Source organism: Protobothrops mucrosquamatus, unplaced genomic scaffold (assembly GCF_001527695.2).
Source record: "Protobothrops mucrosquamatus isolate PMUCROS unplaced genomic scaffold, P.Mucros_1.0 scaffold974, whole genome shotgun sequence".
In the NCBI taxonomy this organism is placed as follows: Eukaryota; Metazoa; Chordata; class Lepidosauria; order Squamata; family Viperidae; genus Protobothrops; species Protobothrops mucrosquamatus.
In genome coordinates, this window is record NW_015387217.1 from 127,472 (window position 1) to 134,180 (window position 6,709).

Sequence of the window (6,709 nt, forward strand, 5' to 3'; positions counted from 1 at the left end):
ATTCCTGTGGAGTGAATTTATCTCCCATTGTTGTCCCAAAGAGGAAAGTGGATAAGACCAGGCATTTTATTTCTAAAAGTCACATTCAATCTTGTTCAGCTTGGAGTCCATAGCACTTTAAAGGACTTTCCATGGGGAAAAGAACAAAAATGCAGGGTTGAGAATGCAACTAAGATAAAGAGATTTCTTTCTGAACAGCAGTTCATGACCGTGTAAGCATTTCAATTTCTAAGCTTCTCTTTTTGAATAATATAGTGTGCAATGTGAGTTTGTGTCTCATAATGACCCATGAGGGGAAAGGTAAGTAGGGAAAGAAGGGAAGTAGAATAGAAAAGGGAAAAAAAACCTAATGGTCATGACATTCTGTCTTAAACCAATAAAACAGGCCCAATGCACCTTGATTCCAATTATCGTATCACCATCTATATGGAGCTGTCACATATAGATATGCTGTTAGTCACCCAGTATGCTGTGCAGTGACTAAGATTGTAAATTATCAACCCAAGTTGTCATTTCATAAAAATTAAAAGTAAGTGGGAAAGCAACAAGTGACAAAAGCTTAGTAGGACTGCATGTGGTTAATATTTGAAGTATTAAATATTTTAATATTGAATTAGTGAATATTTCCTGCAAGAAAAACCAAAAGCCTAGACTAGAAGGAAAAGTAAACAAAATGCACAATAAGGCAACAACTTCCCTACTGATATCATGAAAACTCATGTGTTGACCAACACATGAAGTTTCAGTAGTCAATTTGGATTAGAAGGACACTGGATTTTACTGCAAGGAAAAATCAGCACGTTTCAGAAATGGAAAAATGGTATAACAATGACAAAAAGATTCATCAATGATAGAAATCTGTTCATCTGTATTTTTTCAGAAATAAAATATCCTGAATGTAGGCTAGAAACTTATCTTTTAACATATCATACAATATCTTATTTTTTGTGCAAAATGTATTGTGAAGAAGCTAAGCTAAAAGTTGCCAGTTTAGAAGATACCATTCTTGAACTTGTAACCTGTCCTTTCTTCAATCAGCTCATTGCTTTTTTTTTTTAATCCTTCAGATGTACGTGAAAATGTCATATGAAGTAGAGATTGGAAAGCCACCAATGTCATTTGGATTAGCACTATCTGTCAACTTTCTAGAATCAATCCTGTGATAAAATGCTCAATTTCAGTAGGGTATCAGCCCACTCTAGACTTAAGAAATATACAGTATTAGATGGTGGTCATAGGGCAGTGGTCAAGAAAGCAACATCTAAACCAACTTTCTCTATGTACCATATATACATAACTGCATTTTCACAGTTATCAAGGATATATATATATATGCAGGTCTTGGCGTATTCGGGTCTTTTCCCGTGTACGATTGAGAGTATCTTGGCGACGTTTTGATGAGGTCCCCCTCGTCATCTTCAGGCTGGGGTCTTCGGCTTCGTACTTGTGTGAGCAAAGTGTGATCGGAGCTGCCGTCTCTCTATAAATATTGGTGGGTGGGTGTGGAGTGCTGGTTTAGTTGCTGTAGGTGGATTGGTTGGCTGTGTGGATTGGTTGGCTATTATTGTTTGCGGATTGTTCAGCTGTTTCGTAACATCCTGAGTAGTTGAGGTGCTGGCTGTGTGCCCATTAGTCTTTTGTGTTATAATGACCTGGGTAATGGGTTGTGTGATTACATCCTGAGATCTAGTGTAGTGATATCCTGAGTTTTGTGTCGCAACATCCTGGGTGGTTGGCTGTGTTGTAACATCCTGAGCTTTAGCGTTGTAACCTCCTGAGTTCTGTGATGTGATGTCCAGAGCAGAAGGCTGTGATGTAGCATACCGGGCTTTGGTTTGGCTCCGAGTTTGCAGTCTAGCTCTGTGTTCATAGCATGTGTCCATTTGCTTTGTGTGGGGGTCGGAGGGAGGTGCATCAGCTGGTGATGTCATCGTGGTTTGGCTTCTGGATGGTGGTTGCATTTTGTCTGAGGGATGGGTTTGGGCTTGGGTTTGGGTCTGGCGAGGGTGAATGGTGGTGGCGTACTGTGTTGTTCTGGGTCCGGTGTCAGTTTTCGTGGCTAGGACTCATTTGTTGATTAGGGCTAGCCCAAACCCATCCCTCAGACTCCATTTTTATATAAACATTTATTTTAAACATGAAGAGAAACATTGCAGGTTTACTAAATAGCATTCAAATGTATCCCATAATGGACAATGTTCTTGATGTACTCTTGAGAACAAGTACTACAGGTCACAAACAAGGTGATTTTTAATGCAAGCACTGTAACACATTAAACTTTCTTATGTAATGAGAAATAATTATAAATTGCATTGTGTCAGGAACATAATCATGATTTCTGCATTAATAAATGAAGAAGTAAAACAACAAATAATGAAATCCTTTTATGTCATGAAAACAGATGGAGCTCATATATCTGAAGAAGCAGTAATGAAAACAGTAAAGTGGGAATTCCAACCCATAAATCTTTTTTAAAAAATCATGTAAAAACAATGTACTTCCTAATACTATGTGTCTCCAGTTTTTCACATAAAAGAAGTATCTTTAAATCATTCAACATTTTTTTTCTAACATATTAGTGAATGTATTGTCACATTGGTTGTTTTGTTTTATTGTCTTGTAATCTCTACCTACTTGTTAATTGTTTTGAGGTTGCTGCTGTTTAAGCTTTCTCATGTTTGACTTAAAACATTGCATACTATGCTTTAAATAGCATATATTCTAGCATCTGAATTGACAGAACATAAGTTAACAATTAATGTGAGCACAAGTGATTTTTGGAGTGTTATGGATTCATAAGGCTGGCTCAGAAGCAATTATATACAGTAAAATGTGGTGCAGTGTCTCATGTCTATTCAGAACAGGAAATATCTTATACAGCATTGGTTATTGGTATATATATATTCAGTTTGGTCAGTCAAGCAGAAGTACATAAAATTGCTTGTTTTGTTTATAAGTTTTGTTTATAAGTCAAAATAATAATGTTTTTAATTTCTAAAGATTCCAGATAAATACTAACAGAAAAAAATAAAATAAAAAGTACAGCAATATTGCTAGGGGAACCCATGCTCCAAAATAATAATTTGCTACATTTTATTGGATGTGTTGGACAGATGTTTATCAGAGATGTTTCAATTTGAATGTCAGCATGAAGCAATAAATTAGTCCCCACATCCTAAATGTTTCTTCCAACTCCATAATTTTGTGATACCTGATTGAAGTGAGGCCTTTGTACATCTGTGTATAATTTTGTAAGCTTGCAACATTATGATTTCACATGCTAGAATGTAATTTTATATATTTCAATTTCAAATATCAACGACTCAAGATTTTAAGTGTAACTATGCTATGCTCTTTTTAGATAACTATTAGAGTCTGCAAAGAGAGTAAGTAATTATTATATTTTGACATATTTAAAAAACAAAATAAATGTTAATGCAAAATCATAAATATAATCTTTCAAACACTGCATTTTTATTTATTTCAGTGAAATTTCATAAGCAATATAGAATCTAAATCAATATTGTAGGATACATATCTCATCTGCTATCTATTTGGAAAAAGACCCATCAGTTCAACAGGAACTTATCTATTTTGCTAATTATATGGTTCTCTTGTTTCCAGATATTATCAGTGAATATATTATAGCAAGGAAGAGTTAGAATTTAATAAGTTAACTTAACAAAGTTAATATGGTAATCATTAGACTGACAGAACTTTTCTGTTAGTGAGAAGTAAACTATATTGCTTAATTTGTAGAAGAATTAAAAAACTTGCTCTCAAAGCCAAAAAGTCACATGTTACAAATAATGAGACATACAAAAACAAAGAAAAAAAAAGATCAGGACTGCTAAGCACTTAGCAGTTAATAGCAGCACTTAGAAATACAGTTAATATGACACTCACTATCACATCAGTATTTTGAAATAAGTGCTTTACTCAAATGAGTGATGGGTGGACAAAGCTTTCTAATGGTCGGTGCCACCACTGAATTCTACAAAGGATTATTTTGGGAGATTTTATGAAATAAGGAAAGAAGGAATGGATGTTCAGTATCAGAATAAATGGGACAGAAATTATTTCCTAAAATTGGTGGGTTTGATACATTTCTACTGTTTGCTGTAATTGCTGTGCCATTTGTGTTAATTTTACTAGTCTTGCAAGCAACAATTATTAAACAAGGTAGTCATATCCCTATGGACCTTAGGTTTTCAGTGGTACATTATTCCAACATTAAATCATTCATCTGTAAGTGTCCCAGACAAACCTTCAACTCTTTTCCTACTCTTTTTGCTTTCAAATATATTTGACTTAATATTATCTGCTTTGGCTTTCCATACTTCAAGTAATTTACAGGTCTGTTGAGGTTAAGTGACATTTTGGGTAGATTGAAATGGAATCTCTATGGTCAAAAATAGAAAATAGTTGAAAAATATGAGAACAGACCTTGTAGCTGTTCGTAGTTTTCTACCCTCAGCCCTGTTTGAGATGACAGAAGAGCCTCTTGGATAAAGGGGCCTGGGGAACCTTGTGCAGGGACGTACAGAAAAATTATGCTGAGTTTGGGTTTGCTTGCAGTTGGATGCTGGCCTTGTTGTAAGTTCAGAGAGAATGCATAGGGTGGAGTCTTGCCTGGTTATCTAGGAATGATTTGAACCTGCTGGACCTGAGGAATTGACAGTATCTTAGAACTGTGAGCTGAGCCTCTTTCTTTTTAGATCCATGACCCAGTTGTGAAAGAAAATCCTTGTTCATTGCCAACATTGGATCCTAGCAATATAAATACAGACTCTACATTGCCAGAGTAATGGAATAATCAAATAGATTACATAAGAAGAATAGAGAAGGACAATCCAGTCTGTTTGGACACTTCCATGTGTTGGAACAAACCATAAATTATTGGGGTTAAATATTTGGATTAAATTTAGAAAATTAAAGACAGCAGGTACACCAGCAAAAGTTGACCTGAAGGACATGCAGGTAGAAAACAAGATTAATTTGAAGGAATAAATTCAGTGTGCTTAACTCATGTGAAAAAGAATCTGAGGAGAAAGAAAAACAATGTATTCCTCAAATTTCAGAAACTACAGTTCAGAAGACATATCACATAGCGACGGAAAACAAAGAATAAAACCTCTAATAAACTTAAAGGATTTGTGATAAGTGAACTCAAACTCCCAATACCAGACATAACAGTATAAGGAAAATAATCTTAATTGAAAATATGAAAATTTAAAAGAAACCAACAAGAAATTGAAATGATAAAAGAAACAATTGTTTTAAGATTAGAAAAATCAAATTTACAAATTTAAAACTGAGGTAACATTACTCAAAATCACAGAAGAGATCTAATAGAGGTAAAGGAGGTTTATGGAAGATGGAAAGAATATACTGAAACATTGAAAATAATATTATAGAATGTCAGAAACATTTGGAGAGAGAGAATATATACAGAAATGACTGCAGTGAAAAGTTGAGATATGATAGGCAAGAAACTAGCTGTCAAGTACAGTAGCAAAAGGTACAAAATACCCTCTGAACTAAAGATGTAGAAGACGAAGCAGTTAAAATATGAACATTCTAGGTCAACAACAATGAAATAAAAGTGTGTAGCTTAGAGTTTGAAAAAGATAAGCATGTCTATATTGAATAAAGCAGCTTATCCCATCTATATCTACACATCTGTACTGAATAAAGGGTTGAAAGAGAAATCACCAAACTATTGCACTAATCCCAAAAATGTATTTATGACTTTACCGAAAAGAAGAATAGAGCCATACATGGAAATCCCAAGTGAAGGGACAAAGTAAACAGGAAGGAAATTAGGCAGTTAAAATAAGACAGATAATTGGGAGAATGATATAAAGAAAATATAAAAAAAGAGTTTGCCTTTGCCTTATTGACCAGAGCATATGCCAGAATGTGGAACATGTTAAGCCTATTATACTCTTTGCAATTAATAAGCAGCTACTATAAAAGTTGAGTTTGAGAAAGGGTGGTCAAAATAGGGAAAGAAGTGAAGGAAAAAATGCATATTCTCTGAATCTGTTTAATTTGCACAACAAATATGGCCAGATTGGAAAAAATAACAATTGAAATCAAAACTTGAGTTGAAACATTAGCTATATAAAAACAGTATCTGACATCATTCTAGACAAGATGGGTGACACACAAATCTAATAAATAAAATGAGAAAATTATCAAAAAGTAAGATAGTTCACTCAGAAACAAATTTTAAAAAGTGGGATAATGTTAAGTACCAAAGAGACAAAGGCAATGTCAACAAAGTTACTTAGTGAATTTACAATTAACAAGATAGTGAAGACGAAAGTTTTATTCTTCTGAGCTCAGATGTAGATAAATACAGGCAGCTTGTTAAAGAGGAAATAAATAATAGAAAAGAAGACAATGGCAAATTTAGAGGAAATCACTAAAGTCAAGGATGAAAAGCATGCATTGTTTGGATCCAAAGTTGGAACAGTGCTTCAGAGCATTACCTTTATTGTGTTTGCACAATAGCTATTTATTCCCAGAAAAATACACCTTTAAGTTAAGGAAGTGCAAAGGAGATACAATCCCATCATCACCTTCTCTTTTTTTGTATAAATTGTATTAGTTTTTATAGGGTTAGGAATAAGGTGGGGTTGGGATTGGGGTTGGGATTGGGGTTAGGGTTAGGATTAGGGTTGGGGTTTTTCCAAATAATATT